Raw genomic sequence first — 17,884 nt, 5'->3', positions numbered from 1 at the left:
ACCTCAGTTCAGAGGTCTATACTGCTGCACTGAGACCTTGGGTGAGTTACTCAAGTCTCAGCCTCAGCCTTATCAGAGGAAGGCTGTGCTAACACCTGTGAAGACTTTTCAAAGGAGTGAAGATTATATAACACACTTGACACAGATTAGGTGCTTAATAACTGGCAGCTGGTACTGAGAAATACTTCATGTCAACCTGTAACCAAATGCAGCTCCTGCTGTCTGCTGCTTTGAAAGCCAGTACTTGACAGAGAGATGGGTGCTTATGTAGAGGAAAGTGGTTTATTTTTAGGTGCCGGCAACCTGGAAGATGGGGACTATTGTCTCAAAGCCTATCATCATGTCTCTGTGCAGACAAATTTTTATAACAAGGGAAAGGGGAAGCAGAACAAAGATCAAGGGAGGGAATTGAAAAATTCTCTGTTTGCAGACCAGCACGGTCCATTCTGATAGGGTAAGTGATGGTCCGATGTGCATCTTCTTGGTTTAGTCATCCTGGCTCCATGGAGTCAGCAAATCTCCCAGAGCTGGGATGCTTGAAGTTTGGAATCTGTATCTTTTGAAGTTAGCTCCTAGGACTCTTATACAAATATGCTATCTATCTACAGAAACAGTGTCAAAAGAATGGTGGAGTGAGTTACAGTTCCCTACTGTTACAAACCTGCTTTAGCTTCCTCACCTGTGAATGGAAAACAACACCACCTCATAATATTGTGAGATGGGAGCTAAAGTATGAACAGTGCCTCCACTGTTGCCTTTACCTGGAGATTTGTTGTAGCCTATTGACTTACTAAAGGACAGAAGTGGCAGGATGGTGGTGGAGGTGGGGGGAAAAATGAACTTGAGGTTAAGAGTCTAAAAATACAGTTAGAGCTTCTTGCTGTGGTTTTCTGGACCAGTCACCTAGCTTGAAACCCCAAGCTCTTGACCAGCAAAAATGTTTCGTGGCAGATAAGACCTGTGCTTTGGTTTTCTTTTAGAACTTCCCAGGTTAAAACTAAAAGTACTTCCTGCTTAAAACTAAATCCATTCAGATAATTCTGGGCATCTCTGATGCTAAAATATCAGGGAATGGCATCTGAGGCAGAAAAAATTAGATTTCAGACAGGAAGAAGTAGAATGAGATTGTAATACCAAAACCTTCACCACCTCTCCAAAGGAAGGGGAGACTGGGAATGCCTGCCCCCACTCCATTCTGGGTAGAACCTTGGAGAGTGCAGCCTCAGAGTATGATAGTCTGCTGAGTGTTTTAATCAGTGTTTCTGAGGTAGGAACTTGGGGTGAGGGAGAATTGGCATTTCTAACAAATTCTGAGGTGATGTTTCAAATATGTCTAGGCAGCAGGGCCAACTTACCAAGTTTACTGCCAGATTGCAGAGCAAGGAAGCCACAGACCCTCAAGCCATGCCAGTCACCATGATTGCAGGAACAAGACTGAAAACCAACACCAGGGTGGACGAAGAGCATCTTAGAATCCTTATGGGGACCAGTGATGCAAAGATCTGTCATCTTCTACTTATCCTCTCTTTCGCAGTTCAGAAACTCCCTATTCTAGACACAGCCCCAAAGAAGGAGGCAGGCCTCCATTGATAAGATTATTCTTATTGCAGCCAAGGGGGGGCTTAAAGTAGAAATACAGCTCAGTTACAGGAAAAAAAATATGTATTTGTTACACTTTTGAGTTCATAGGCTGAAGTTTACTTCTGCTGCAGTATTATCTGTATTACATAGTGATCATACATTTTTAAGTTCAGGATTATGAGAGTTTTCCCCTCAAAGATCATGGGGTTTTAATCATTAACATTTTTATTTATTTTTATTTTATTTGGTGCTTATTGTTGACAAGAACAAAGCTGAGGGAAACCAACCAACTGCCTTGCCTGGTATCAGGGGCCATACATTTGCTTCTTATCTCACATCTCATCACTGGCGTACACAGTAAGGGCTTGTACTTAGTAGGTACTCAGTAAACATTTATTGAATGAATCATAAGTGAAATATATACTGAGAACTTTGGATGTTGATTTCTCTTGTCCATAGTGTAATATTTAAGATGTTTGTCACAAATATTGTATTATTGTCAAAAATATACCTGAGCATAAATCAAAGAGTTTCAACATGAATGTAACAATTTAAACACTTCACACTTCACGTTTTAAATCTGTGTTTTTAGGTATTTAAGACAACAGTTCTACTTTGAGTTTTAAATAACTACCTTCAGTACCATAATAATGATTAATGATTATGTTTGTTATTGTAATTTCTCATTCCTTTTACAATCTGTCCATAAAGATGTATTTACATGCTTAAACTACCTACTGGCTTTCTTGTAAAGCCCATCTCAGGACACTTGTTTAATGAGCTGCTTCAGTGTCTTACACCTCTGTGTTCTCAGCACCTAGCATAGTGCCTGTACACAGTGTAAGAACAGTAAGTGTGTGATGAATGAATATCACTAAACCTTTCCAGATCCTCAGGTACTTCCTAACTGACCTCTCCTGTCATTAGACCTCAGGAGCATATTATATTTTACCTTAGGATATGGTTAGGAGGGTATTTCTTCTACATATCCCACGAAATCAGTGATTCTCAAAACTCAGTGAGTCTTAGAGTCATATGGACAGCTTGTAAAAAACATTGTGCTGGGTTCCACCCCTCCTCATCCCCAAGTTCCTGACTTAGTAGGTTTGGATAGGAGCACAGGAATTTGCATTTGTAACAACTTCCAAGGTGATTTTGGTACTGCCCATTACTGATCATGCTTTATAAATCTCTGAACTAAATTAAGTGGCTCAAGGACAGGGGCAGTGTGCTCATTTCAGTATACCCAGCAACCTCAGCCATAGCACCTGGCACATAGGAGCTGCTCAAGAAATAGTTGATTGAAGAACAGTTGAAAAGTTTATTCTACTGAATCTAGATTACAAGTATATGAATATGTGTATATATTATTAAATGAGCTAAAGCATATAAAAACAAAACATGGCTTCTAGTAAGCTATGTTTGCTAAAAAAATCATAAATGTAACCTTATTTGCTTAATCTCATATTCTAAACTGATATCCAAGCTAGATGTGTATTTTTAACAAGAGAGTTTATAGAGTAACCAAATCTTAGCATAAAAGACTCTTAAAGATAGCCTAATTTATTAATTTTGAGTATCAGGAATTTTAAATATTGGTTGTTTCCTTTGTGCAGATAGATACAACGAAACTTGATAGACACCTTAAGAGCTTACAGCCAGTGAGGAACCTTAAATGTATGTGTGAGGAGATTATGTTTTGAGAGTAGATGGTAACTATTAAAAGCATTCAGTTGTCTCTGTTCAACTCTTAATCTTAAATAATCTACTAGAACACATCTTTTTCACATTCTATAAAATACCCAATGTGTTTAGTATGGACCCAAGGGATATTTAATAAATATCAATAAAAGAAGTTAATTAAACATTCCTTTGAAAAACATGACCGATATTTCTTCTCAAGGGTAATCACTTGAAACAACATGAGGAATTTAGAATTAGCCCTGATGCAGATATTTTCCAAGTTATGGAATAATTATTTATATATAGGTTCCTGTCATATGTTAAATAGACTTCTCAGATAGTTCCAGGAAGAACAAATGTTTCCAGAAGGGATAGTGTACACAGGTCAACTCATCTATGAAATGGAGAGATTAATAGCGCTTACTTCATAAGGAGCTAGGGAGGCTTAAATGACATCATTGCTATAAGCCCTTTAGCCCAGGGTCTGGCAGTCAGTAGGTGTTACCTCTGCGACGAGTGTGGTGGATTTTAGGCCCCGACCAGTGAGCGATTAGCTGCCTAACACTACATTTCAGTGTCATAGGGAGCACCACCAGCGAGTTAGCATCTCAAGCTGAATGAGAGGCAGAGTAGTTAAGATTTTCCCAGGGTTGGTCGGTAGTTGGTTCATTCATTCTTTCAGCAAGTATTTCCCCGGTGCCTACACTATGTCTAGATTGTTTTGGTATTAGAAGTAAGAGTAGTGAGCAAATCAGACATAGCCCATGTTTTCATGAAGCTGTACCTCGCCGGTGGGGAAGGAAAAAATACATTAAGCCGTTATCACTAACACTTCTCGAACACCTACTCTGTGCCAGTTTTCTCGGTAATTTACAGCAATACACTCATTTACTCCCCACAACCGCCCCAATAGGCCGGCACTGTTGTGACCCCTTAGGAGGAAACGGAGGCCTAGAGGGGGGCCCTATTGGTCGCTGGGCTGGGAACGGAATTTGTTAAATCCCAGGGGCACCCGGGAGGTGGCGGGAGCCCCGGACTATGGCGCAGGGACTTACGGCTCCCGCCCTCCCGGCGCAGGGCGGTCGCCCCACGTGACGGGAAGCGGCGGCAGCGGCTCGGCCGGACCAGCCCTAGAGCCTCAGCCGGGAGCTGGTGGCCAGCGGCGCTGGGCCCAGGCTGCAGGGCCAGCGTGACGGCAGAGGCCAACGGACGCTGCGCGGGTCAGTGAGGAGGGCGGCGGGCTGCCAGTTGTGGGGCGCGCTACCAAGAGTGCACGGAAAGGGGCTGGAGGGTGAGGACCGGTAGGGTTGAGGGCGGGCGAGTGTGGGTACCTGGGGGATTGTGAGTGGGCCGGTGTGTGTGTGCGCGCGCGCGGGCTCAGAATGCGTGGGGGTCAAGTGCCTGTCAAATGCGGGACAGGTGTGCAAGTGTGGGGGTCCGGGTGCACAAGTGTGCACTTGTGTGGGCAGATGTGTCCGAGTGTGGGGTCTGGGTGTGGATGTTTTGACGTGTGAGGAGGGAGTGGGTGTGTGTGTGGGGAAGATTTGAGAACTAACCCTTGTTTGGGGGTAGGCTGTTGGTTTTTCTGGAGGGTGAAGCTGGACAGGAATATGCCCCTGCGCCCCTTGTTCTTCCACCCCTTGTATGGACCTGTTTTATCTCTGTAATTGATGTTTCCTGAAGCTCTTGGGATTTCAGAGCTCAAATTCTGGGTCACGTTCAGGCCCGACTTGTTGCCCTGAACCTGGATACTGGGCTGGGTGTGTTGGAGAGGAGGGGCAGAGATCTCGCCCCTACTCCCTGGAATCTGCCTCCCCCGTGCGATTTGCCCTTTCATTGGCCTAGAGGTGCAGGTGGAAGTTGTGTTTTCATCTTGCCTCCCTGTTTGTAAAATGGGGATGACTCTAAAGACAGAAGCTGTCCTTCCGGTTGTCTGAGCTGTCATTATTTCTGTTCTCATGGCCTTTTGGGTGATTCTCAAAAGGTCTGCAGGCCACTCTGGGGGCCCTTCCTGGCTGCTGGAAATAGGGGTTCACACAGTGCTTCTTAATGAGAATGACTGTATTGAGTGCTAGGGTTTAATCCCTGATGAAGTGCTGGTGGGCCAGCACCTGTCCTTCTGAGGGAAGGAGCTGCAGAAGTGATTGTAGTGACAGGTTAAGGCACTGAGAGAAGTGTGCAAGGAACGGGTCCTCTGCAGTGTGAGCTGACTTACCTGGAGTCAGAACTCAGGACATGGAGGGGCCTGTGGGTGCCCACTACTTCTATGCCCTCCTCATGGACTTGATTCTCCCTGTTGGTCAGCCAGAAGATTCCAGCACTATGGTCAGCTAGGAAGGAACATCTGGCCAGCTGCTTCCTTTTTCCTTCTATTTGTGCCTGCCTCAGCAGTCACTAGAGTAGCCTCTTCTTTGGTGTGTGGCACTAGAAACAGCCTTGACGGGACTCATTGGGAGTCTGTCTACAGCTAACCCTTCCCAGGCTCCAGGGTATCTGCTCCATGGTGGTGGTGAGCACAGAGCTGTGGGTTCCAGCCCTAACCCTGCCAGTCGACTTTGCAGAGGGGGAAATCTGATTTTAAATTTCCCCACAACTTAACTATAGTTGTCCCCACAGATACCAAAATCCTTGGTATTAAGTCCCTTATATAAAATGGCACAGACTATGCATACAGTTGGCCCTCCGAATCTGTGGATTCCCAACAGCAGATTAAAAATATTGTTTTCAACCATATATTTATTTTTAAAGAATTCATGTACAAGTGGATCCACACAGTGCTAACCTGTACTGTTCAAGAGTCAGCTGGAATTGTTAACCCAATGAATGTTTTATTCTGGAGTTAGATTCCTTGTGGGTCTTGATCTCAATTTGCTGTGCATGTCAGAGTATATGCATTTTGCAAAGAAATCGGGTGGTAACCCTCACCTTTCTCCTCCACTGTCTGCCTCTGGCAGCTGTCATCCTGTCAGCAGGAGGACTGTGTACACCACTGCAGGCTCCCAGGCTGCTTCAGCCTCTGCCTGACACTCCAATCACAGGGATTTGTAAGGGTCCATTCTCACATTAAACAGGTCCAGCTGCTGTTTTAAAAAATGCTAAGTTTTCTAGACCTGATTTGCAACTAGCATTTCTGTTCAGGAAAAAATAAATTTGTTATTATTGCTCACTCCTTCATGCTAATATTAAACATTTGTGATCCTTTAAGAAAACTCTAGGAAATTGTACCTAATGAGATAAGCATCTTCATCTTGGACTGAATCCAGTGCTCATTAGAAATACATTAATCACTTGTGGCCAGGTGTTTGGATCCTGCTGAATATTTTAGCCCATACTTTACAACTCATCTCTTCTGTGGCAAACCTGACCCGTTTTTCTTTATTAAAAAATACTTAACTACTGGCTCTGGCTGATGTAGCTCAGTGGATTGAGCGCAGACCTGTGAACAAAGCATCACCGGTTTGATTCCCAGTCAGGGAACATGCCTGGGTTGCAGGCCATATTCCCAGTATGGGGTGTGCTAGAGGCAACCACACATTGATGTTTCACTCCCTCTCTTTCTCCTTCCCTTCCCCATCTCTCTAAAATAAATATGTAAAATCTTTAAAAAATAAAAAAATACTTAACTACTAAATATGAATGTAGCAGTAACAAGTTAATGTGAGGCCATCCCAAAGGAGGCTGAGTGCTTTGTGGGAAACAGGAGCCATTGCCTTTCCCATCCCCCACTTTTCCCGGCCAGGCACACTACCTTTGCTTTCCACTTTCCCAAGCTCCAAAGGCCCTTCTTTTCCTTCTGTAACTTGTTTCCAGAGCCTACACAGCCCAGCTGGTTCATTTCTACTACATCTGTAACTTTCTAAATAAACTTTCTCTTATAATTTGAAAAAAACAAAAATAAATTAAAAATGAAAAACAATATATGTAACAGAGAATAATTGCCCAACATCCAGGAGGCACTGGATGATTCTTTGTGGCTGTTTGAAAGTCCAGTATTGAGGAAAATGTTAGGAAGAAAATGTTCTAGAGACCCATATTCCCATTCTACTCCTTCCCCTTCGTCCTCCCCCAAGCCCCTTATTCAGTTATAACTGTTGATGTTCCTATTATAGGGTGTATATAATATATACATAAATATACACACACTATATGTGCATACATATGGTATGTATATGTATGTGGTGTGTATAAATGGTATGTATGTGTATATAAATATTTACTTATGTATGAGTTATGTGTATTTACATATATATTTAAATAAAGCAGATGTCTCGAGAACTTAGAGAAGAACCTGGGGCCAGCAGGAGGTAGGCTCTGTGAGGACAGCTTTTGCCACATAAATGTGTATCCTGTTTTGATAAGATTACTAGGTTAGTGGAGACGTGTGAAAGCATATTATTCTGCATCTGAAACTTAGCAAGGCAGTGCTGACGCCAATCCCCTGAACTTGTGACAAAAGCTGTCCAGGCGGCAGAGGGCAGGGATAAGCCATTCTAGTGCAGAGAAATCTAAGGGGACAGGGTGGGGGAGGATAATAGGATGTCTGCTCTAGACTCATGATTGGAAGGCTAGGGCCCTGCTGAGAACAAAGGTCCCTTAGCAGGAATTATAGCAGGATGGTCATCTGTAGGCCCCATACCACAGTGGCCCCATACCATATCATGTTTATAGATGTCACGTTTCTTCAGGAGGACTGATTCTAAGAGAGCATCTGAAATCACATTTGACCTCTTCAGTCAATAAAGTGGAAAGAATATGGCTTTGGAGTCAGAAACAGACACTGGGGTTGAAGACCCTGTTTCGTCACCTGGTAGCTATGTAACCTTGAGCAAATCACCAGAAATCTACATGTTCATAATAATATCCACCTCTTAGAGTAATGTGAGAATGAAATGATTTCATTTATATCAAGTAACTTGGTATCCGACCAAACCCAATGATTAGCCATCAGGGCACACTGGCCAGGGCGTAGTCAGATGGTGCCTGTCCTTTGTGTAGTCTTGGAGCAACAGGAGTTGGGCAGCAGCTGGCTCATTGGTTAAGGTGTGTGCTCTTGAGGCAAGCTGCCTGGGTTGGGATCTCAGCTTTTCATGGTCACTCAACATTTCGAAACCTCCATTTCCTCCCTGGCAGATGAAATAATGATAGTACTTGGCCTTACAGGCTTGTGAGTATGAAGAGAACATTTAATACAGAGTCTGGCATGTAATGAGCCTCCCAGAAGTCTTAGCTCCCCTACAATAGTGTTATCACTACCTGTCCTTCAGAGGAACTAGATAATAATACAGGGGAAGCATGCATCCCAGCCCCAGTTCCTACTTTACAAGGAGGTGACAGGCCCAGAGCTCTAAGTGACTCGCCTAAGATCAGAACAGTTGGCCAAGCCACTGGAGCTCTGGATCCCCGGATTAATATGAGAATGTCTGCATTGCACGCTGCCTGCTTTATCACTGCATGGCCCAACTTAGCTCTAGGGCCTTGAACCTTACACAGAGGGAGAACATTTAGAAGGCCTCATCCTAGCTGATTGCCTGAAGCCCTACTGCTCTCCATTAGAGCATCTCACTTGTCTGCCTCTCCTGAACTCACAGTGTATCAGATTTTGGATTCAGTAGCAGTCAGCTCACATTCACCCCAATCCAATCTCAATTCCTCTACGAGAAATATTTCAAATGAGCCAGAGTCCCAAAGTCTCCTCTTTGAAATGCATCATCAGGAGAAAAAACAATATGTAGGTATTATTCATACCTGTAATTTTAAGTTAGGACACCAAGTTTAGAAAACACACCCCCAAAATGAACTGAGTAAAAAAGATTATGACATTGCTTCTGTGGCCTGAGGTACATGGGGGTGTTCTGCTGGAGGGCTGGTCATTGCCTGTCCCATTGTCTCCTTTCTGGTCACTGACATTCAGGTCGCTCTGGCTGTCCCCTTTCCTGCTAGAAAAGGAGATGCTCAGCTCTCTTTTCTTTTTCTTGATTACTCCCAGGTAAGTAGATAAAAACTATGGTTACTATAAACTATAATTACACTTTTTATTTTAGCTTTCTGTTTTGAAGTAAATTTGGGCTTGCTTAAGAGTTGCAAAATAGTACACATATTTTTGTACTCTTTCTAGTAGCTCATATACACTCAGCTTTCCCTTTTGTTAACATCTTGTCTGGCCGTAGTATAGTGATCAAAACTAATAAGTTAACATCAATGTTAGTAGCAACCTGCAGACTTTATTTGATTTCACCAGTTATTCCACTAATGTCTTTTCCGTTTCATGATCCTGTTTCCGGTCAGTTTCATTGTCATGTCTCCTTGGTTATTACTCTTGGAAGAGGGTCAGGGATTTTGTAGAATGTCTCTCAGTTTGGGGTAGTCTGGCGATTTCTCATGATTATTAGGTAGTGGTGATATACTTTTTCCATGAATACCACAATGGTGACTTGACTCAATTACATTTGAATTTAATATTGTGCTGCATTCCATGTCACTCTGAAGCAACAGGAGCAATGGTCATGAAACTTCCCTGGATTTCCTAGGAAGGCAGGATGCTGGTGCCCAAGCACCAGCAAGCAAGTTTCCCTGCACCCCTAGTGAGCCAGAACATACATGTCCTTTTGTTGCCCATCATGTTTCTCTTTTGTTTCTGTGTGCCCAGTCTCCCAATTACCCTGTGACGTTACCTTGAGGATTTAGAAGAGGTCTTTTTCTGAAGCAACTGCAGTTAAAGAATAAAAATGTTAAGCTTTCTTAACATACATACACAAATTTTGTTTGTGACCACTGAGTCTTTAAGTCCTATCATACCTCATCTGACTTTAGAGTGGTCAATGAAATAATTCTTATTTTCTTTGATGTTGAGGTGATGTTGATTGTAGTTTTTTAGATATATTTTATTGATTATGCTATTACAGTTGTCCCATTTTCCCTCCTTCACTCCCCTCCACCTTGTACACCCTCTCCCACCCATATCCCCCCTTTAGTCATGTCCATGTGTCATACTTATAAGTTCTTTAGCTTCTACATTTCCCATACTATGCTTACCCTCCCCCTATCAATTTTCAACCTGCAATCTATGCTACTTATTCTCTGTACCTTTTCCCCCTCTCTCCTCCTCCCACTCCCCTGTTGCTAACCCTTCATGTGATCTCCATTTCTGTGGTTCTGTTCCTGTTCTAGTTGTTTGCTTAGTTTCTTTTGGTTTTGCTTTAGGTGTGGTTGTTCATAATTGTGAGTTTGCTGTCCTTCTACTATACATGCTTTTTCTTTATCTTCTTTTCTTAGATAAGTCCCTTTAACATTTCATAAAATAAGGGCTTGGTGATGATGAACTCCTTTAACTTGACCTTATCTGAGAAGCACTTTATCTGCCCTTCCATTCTAAATGAAAGCTTTGCTGGATCGAGCAATCTGGGATATAGGTCCTTGCCTTTCATGACTTGGAAAACTTCTTTCCAGCCCCTTCTTGTCTATAAGGTCTCTTTTGAGAAATCAGCTGACAGTCTGATGGGAACTCCTTTGTAGGTTACTGTCTCCTTATCTCTTGCTGCTTCTAGGATTCTCTCCTTCATTTTTACCTTGGCTAATGTAATTCTGATGTGCCTTGGTGTGTTTCTTCTTGGGTCCAACTTCTTTGGGGCTCTCTGAGCTTCCTAGATGTCCTGGAAGTCTATTTCCTTTGCCAGAATGGGGAAGTTCTCCTTTATTATTTGTTCAAATACGTGTTCAATCTGTTGCTTTTCCTCTTCCCCTTCTGGTACCCCTATAATTCGGATGTTGGAACGTTTAAAGATGTCCTGGAGGTTCCTAAGCTTCTCCTCATTTTTTTGAATTCTTATTTCTCTATTCTTTCCTGTTTGGTTGTTTTTTTCTTCCTTCTGGTCCACTCTATTGTTTTGAGTCCCAGTGTCCTTCCTATCACTATTGGTTCTCCATGCATCTTCCTTCATCTTCATCTCTTTTATGGTAACCTGAATTTTTTCATGTAATTTGTGCCCAAAATCAACCAATTTTGTGAGCTTTCCTGATCACCAGTGTTTTGAACTGTGCATCTGATAGATTGGCTATCTCTTGGTTGCTCAAAGGATGAGTCCTGGGGCATTGATCTGTTCTTCTGTTTGAGACATGTCTGTCTGTCTGTCTCTTTTTTTTTTTTGGTCTGGTCACTCCTGTTACAGTGAGGGGTGGAGCCTTAGGTGTTCACCGGGGCTGGGCACCCCAGTCGCTAGATTGTAACGTTGTATGTGGGGGCAGGGGGCGGGAGGGAACAGTGGCGGTTGTTCCGTTCTCCTGGGACCTCAGTCCCTTCTCTGGGATCCTGGGTTGTGCGCTCTGCTCTGGTCCACAATCGCCGCCTCACTGGGTCCGCCAGCTGCCACTTGCCTACTCAGGGTCCACCCGCTGCAATCTTGTGTGCCCCAGATACCTTACATGCTCCTGGTTGCCTTATGTGCCCAGTTCTCCCAGTTCTCCGAGCGCCATGACCCGTGCCCGGCTGCTCCTCTCCGCCCCTCCTACTGGTTTGGATGAACAGGTCTACTTCAACTTCTTGGCTGTCTGACTTCCATTCAGATAAATTCTCTGTTAGTTCTGGGTGTTATTCTGCCTCTAAATTGTTGTTGTTCTAATCTTGGTTGTGCATGGAGGTACGGTGCATCCACCTATGCCTCCATCTTGCTGGAAGTCGATTGTAGTTAGAGTCAATTTATATCCTAAGAAGAGAGCTAATTGGCTCACAAAGGTATTAAAATTCATCTTCTAGGTGCTAACTAAAGTTTTGAGACACTGATGTGGTTTTACTAAGTGTGTTATTTCTACAGACTGTGAAGTTGATTAATCAGAGCGCCAATGGAGTTACTCATAGGAATTGGAGGTGTTTAGCTGTTTGTTTTTAGTAGAGAACTTCAATTAACATTTATTCTGCTAATTTAGGATGAAGAGAACATCTGAAGGTAGCTTGTAGTGGAAGAACTTTTGCTGTTCATTCAGTCAGGAATGTAGGAGAGGCCAAAGGAAAAACTATGTCCACTCATACCTACATCTTCTGCTCCATACGTATGACAGCATGGCCAGGAGAGGAAAGATGAGCGTAGGGGTGGGCTGGTATCAGGGAGGAGGTTAGTTCTCAGTGCCACAGGGATGTGAACACAGAGGCTGGACACTGGGTAGCATGTCCCTTAGTAACTGCCCACACCACTTATGCTTTATTAATTAGCAAGCTGACCTGAGCCAGACCAATGCCAGTACATGCCTCCACCCGAATGAGTCTACCACCAGACTTTTCTGAGCTAGATCAGTCCAGACATTAGGTTAGCCTCCATCACTGAGACCATTTGGAAACTGGGTATAAGTGGGTAAAACTGAGCTGATTCCTATTTTTGGTTATTATGACTAAGGCTGTTCTACACATTCTTGTACATATCTTTTTGTGGATATTGGTATATATTCAAGAGAAATGGAAATGTGAAATATGGACTTGTGGGGTAACAGGATAAATGCATGTTTAACTTCATAAAAAAGCAACAGACAGTGCCATTTTATACTTCCAACAAAGTATGAAATTCTCAAACTATCAGTCCTTCATCCTCATTAACATTTAGTGGTGTCAGTCTTTTTAATTGTAGTGATTCTAATAGTTGTGAAATGGTGTATCATTGTGACTTTTTGTTTGTAGGAGTTTTTGTATATTCTGGATATGTGTGGTGAGCCCTTTGCCATATATATTACTACAAATTTTTCTCTGAGTCTAGGGGTTGCCTGTTCATTTCCATAATGGTGTCTTTCAATGGACGCAAGTTTTTAATTTCTATAAAATCCAATTTATCAATGTTTTGTTTTGTGGTTAGTGCTTATTATATTCTAAGAAACATATACACCAGAGTCTCAAAGATATTCTTCTATGTTTTCTTCTGGAGGCTTTATAGTTTTAGGTTTTACTTTTAAAATTATTTGAGGTATGTCAAATTAATTATATTATTAATCCATGGTGTGAGGTAGGGATAATTAAGGTTAATTTTTTCCTCATAAGATTATCCTGTTGCTCCAGCATCATTTATTGAAATGACTTTTCTTTCCCCTTTGAAATGCATTGGTTCTTTTGTCAAGAATCAATTGAATGTATATCTATGGGTCTAATTTTGGACTTTCTCTTCTGTTCTATTGATCTGTTTGTTTTTCCATGATGTCTTAATTACAGCAATTTTATAGCAGTTTCTAAAATCAATTAATGTAGGTCTTTCGGCTTTGTTCTTCATTTTCAAGATTGTTTTGACTATTCCAGGGAGTTGTGTGCCGCTTAATGATTGGAATACCTGTACATCTTATGAAATGCAATGTTCTGTGATCTCATTATCATGTGAACATAACAGGGTACACTTACACGAACCTAGATGGTACAGCCTACTATACACCTAGGCTAGGTGGTACACATATTACTCCTAGGCTACACACCCATACAGCAGTTAGTGTACCAAACAATACAAGATCAAATCAAGCATAAGAGAATAGGATGCAGTCAAGAGATGCAGTAATTGTGAGATCTGTGAGGCTGCTGCCAATGTAACATGGCATGCTGTTTTACAGAAAACTTTTTTAAATAAGTAGAAAGCGTATACTCTAAGATAATTGTTAAAAGTATAGTAAATATATAAACCATAACATGACTATTTATTACTATCAAGAATTATGTATTGTACATAATTGGATATACTGTCCTTTTATACGACCGGCAGTGCAGTATGGTTGTTGACATCAGCATCCCCACAAACATGGGAGTGATGTGTTGCACTCAGGTATTGAGATGGCTGCCAAATCACTAGGCGCTAGGAAATTTTCAGTTCCGTTATGATCTTATGGGGCCAGCATCGTACATGAGGCTTGTTGATCAAAATGTTATGTGATGCATGATGGTATTTTGATTTGCATTTAAATTTTAAAGTCACCTTGTTGTTTTCTACAGAAGCGTGTGCTCAGGTTGTAGTGTAGGTCTTCTTTAATATATAACAAGATTTTTTTATTTTCTTCATAAATATCTTAGACACCTTTGTTAAATAATTTCTTCATACCTAACTTTTCATGCTAGTGTAAATGTGTTTTGTTAAGACTAAAGTTTCTAATTGGTCTATGTAAAAATGTAGATTAGATTTGTGAACCAATAGTTGTTGGCACCAATTCAATGCCAACAAATGCCCAATTTGGAATGCAGTGAACAAGGAAATTTTACTTGGTGCAAACTGCTCAACTGTGATACCGTACAGTTGTAGGAAAGCTTAATAGTGTTACAGCTCAATTATGAAGCAGCACAGTGTGACTGCAAGGCTGCCCTGGGACTAGGCTGTCTCCTTTCCAGCTAGATAATTCTGCTCTGCTCTGCTTCAGTGAGACATCCTCGGTGTTTTATCTTGGGTGTTTCAGCTCCACCCAAGGAACACAGGTGGAAAAGGAACATTCACTGTCCTGGCCAGAGGCAAGCTGACTTAGATAGACAGAAGTCCTAGCTCCTGGTTCCTGAGGGGGGTCTGTCCTCATGCAAATGAGGATTTCAAATCTCCACAGTTTGGTCCAAAAAACACTGTCCTGATTGGTCAGGATGGAGCCTCTCTGATTAGTTAGTGGAGATGTTGATGGGGATATGGAAAGCTTCAATCCTATTGGTTTAAATACTATTCCAAGAACTTCTTTATAAGGGCTGGCTCACTTGGCAGGAACACAGCACAGGTAGGCAGTTCAGTGTGTGAGGCAAGTAGTTCAGCACAGGCTTCTCCCTGAAGTGTGGTTTGTGTGAGAGGTCTCTGTATAGAAATGGTTGCTAGGCTCTGTTTTTGTTGTTTTTCATTTGAGCCTAGTTAGCCACCAGAAGCCCTTCTTAATAAGTATCGTCTTTCTCAGGGTCCACACTTTGGTATAATGATCTTATGAATTAAACAAAATTTCTAAACTTTGAAAATGATGATAGATTATTTGTGAATTTCTGTGAAAACAGTAATATCATCTGTAAATAATTATAGTTTTATGTCCTGTTTTCAATTCTTCATAATTGATCTTTTTCAATTGGCAAAGTCTCCCAGGACAATGTTGGATAGAGAATGGAGTATCACTAGTTTGCTAGGGCTGCCATGACAAAGTGCCATAAACTGGGTGGCTGAAACAACATAGATTTATTGTCTAACAGTTCTGGAGTGTAGAGGTCTGAGTTCAGGGTGATGACAGTGTTGGTTCCTTCTGAGGGAGAATCTGTTCCAGGCCTCTCCCCTAGCTTCCAGTAGCCTCAGGCATTCTTGGGTTGTAGATAGCCATCTTCTTCCTGTGTCTTCTCCTGACTTTCCTCTACCTGTGTCTGTCTCTGTCAATATTTCCCGTTTTTATAAGGACACCAGTCACATTCGGTTAGGGCCCACCCTAATGACCTCATCTTAACTTGATTATCTGCAAGGACCCTATTGCCACAAAAGGTCATATTCACAGGTTCTGGAAGTTAGGACTTCATATTTGGGGTAACATAATTTAACCCATAACAGATAATAGTCTTATTCTTTGTTTTATGTTTTTCCCTTTTGATTTGTAAACGTGGTGCATAAGTATGTGTGTGTATATATGCAGTGTGCTAATATTTAATACTTTTGAATATGAATAAGGATATCGATGATTTCTTTTTTCCTATATCCTTACCTGGTTTGGATATCAAAGTTATACTTTATACTGGCTTTATAAAATGAAGTGGGATATGTATCCTCATTTAAATCTGCTCTCTCAGGCTTGACTAGGTGCCATGGAAACAAGTAGAGCCCCTGGAAGCCTATATAGCTGTTATAAAAAACACAGAAAAATGCCTTGAGTGATGTGGCTCAATTGGTTGGCATCATCCTGCTAAGTGAAAGGTTGCTGGTTTGATTCCCAGTTGGGTCACTTGCCTGGGTTGCAGGTTTGGTCCCAGTCGGGGCAAGTTTCTCTCTCAAATCCATGTTTCTCACCTTTTCTTTCTCCCTCCTTTCCTCTCTCTCTAGAAATAAGTACATAAAATATTTTTTAAAAGATTACAAAAAACATTTTTTAACCTTATGGGTAATATCAAAATCTCTGCTGTACAGCTTCATGTGTAGCCAAAAGAATGAAATTGTTGTTTTTGAGGTGAATGTTAGAAAACCTGAAAAGCCTCAGGGAAGGTGCCAAAGCAACAAGTTCTTTTAACAGTGGCTACAGGTGTTAACTAAAAGGTGATGTTTCTGTGTACATCTGTAGAAGAAAATTAGTATTTTTATATTAGCATTTTCAAAGACACTGACTTAGATTCTAATTATCACTAGTGGCTCTGTGTAAAATCTTAATTTGATAAGAAACTAATTACTACTATTTTAATTGTGGCCCTTAGCACATATTGCTTTATATGGTGACTTGATTATTTTCCTAGTTCTATGTCCTTAATGAGATTGGAAGACTGTTGGGATATGGAAGTGTCTTGTAATTGCTTTTTTTTTGTTTTTGTTTTTGTTTTGTATACTTAGAGTTGCTTGTTGCACGCATAGTTATTTTTTAAAGCTGTTGTCCACAAGCATACTAATATTTTTCAATCTCTTTCCCTAACTAGGTATGTATTTTGCAACTTTGAGAAAATTATTAAAATGTTGATCTTTTAATTATAACTATGCTTTAAAGGTAACATTCTAACAAAAAGTCACAGTACTTTAAATTTTAGGTCAACTTGAAATCACACAATAAAGTGTGAAATGTATACACCTTAGAGAAATTTTTAATTTTATTACCATGTTAAAACCTCTCTGAATTCACACCCTAGTTAGTTGGACTTAATAATAGAGGGAGGTATGGCTTAAAGTGTATCTTTTTATGATTCACATTTAAGTAAATTTATCATGTGAACTAGATCTTGGAGAAAATTTTTCTGCTGCTTAACTGAATAAATCAGTTTTTTAAGTACCAGAATGTTACTTTGTCAGCTTTCAGTTATGTCTGTGTGATTCTGTTTTAGCAACTGTGAAGTTCATAATACAGTATTGTGGATAATCACTGTGCTGTGCATTAGCTCTCCAGGGATGCTTTTATCTACTAATTCCAAGTTTGTGCCCTTAAACAGCACTTCCCCAGTTCCCACACCTCAGCTCCCCCTAACCACCATATGTATGGCAGCATCTCTATCCATTTATCTGTTGATAGGCACTCAGGTTGTTTTCATGTTTTGGCTCTTATGAATAATGCTGCAATGAACAAGAGAGTGCACATATCTCTTTGAACTCCTATTTTAATCTTTGGATTTTTACCCAGAATTGGAATGCTGTATTATATAGTAGTTCTATTTTTAATTTTTTGAGGAACTTCCACTTTGTTTTCCACAGTGACTGTACCAGTTTACATTCCCACCAGTAGTGCACCAAGGGCTCCTATGTCTCTACATCCTCGTCAACACTTATCTCTTGTCTTCTTAATGACAGCCATTGTAACAGGTGTTTTCATTTGTATTTCCCTAATAAGTACTAATGTTGAACACCTTTTCATGTATCTATTGGCTATTTGGATGTCTTTTTTGAAAAAATGTCTTCCGTTTAGTTTCTCTGCCCACTTTTATTGGATTGCTTGGTTTTTGTTATTAATTTGTATGAATTGTTTATATATTTTGGACACT

General features: G+C 41.2%; 1 protein-coding gene across 4 annotated transcripts in view; it reads left to right on the top strand.

Annotated features, from left to right (window-relative positions):
• Positions 1-4,359: 4,359 nt before the first annotated feature.
• The window catches only part of TGFBRAP1 (transforming growth factor beta receptor associated protein 1), a 59,316-nt gene continuing 45,791 nt past the window's right edge, over positions 4,360-17,884 (top strand). For 2 of the 4 annotated variants that reach the window (XM_045827808.1, XM_045827804.1), the window contains exon 1: positions 4,387-4,555. The gene's annotated coding sequence lies outside the window, so the exon portion shown is untranslated. Of the gene's footprint in view, positions 4,556-17,884 lie in introns of all 4 variants that reach the window. The other 2 variants (XM_045827806.1, XM_045827805.1) reach the window with 2 other exon arrangements.

This window comes from Phyllostomus hastatus, unplaced genomic scaffold (genome assembly GCF_019186645.2).
Source record: "Phyllostomus hastatus isolate PE091 unplaced genomic scaffold, TTU_PhHast_1.1 phas_scaffold_78, whole genome shotgun sequence".
NCBI lineage: Eukaryota > Metazoa > Chordata > Mammalia > Chiroptera > Phyllostomidae > Phyllostomus > Phyllostomus hastatus.
The sequence above is the reverse complement of the archived record's forward strand: the minus strand, read 5'-3'. Positions and strand labels throughout refer to the sequence as shown.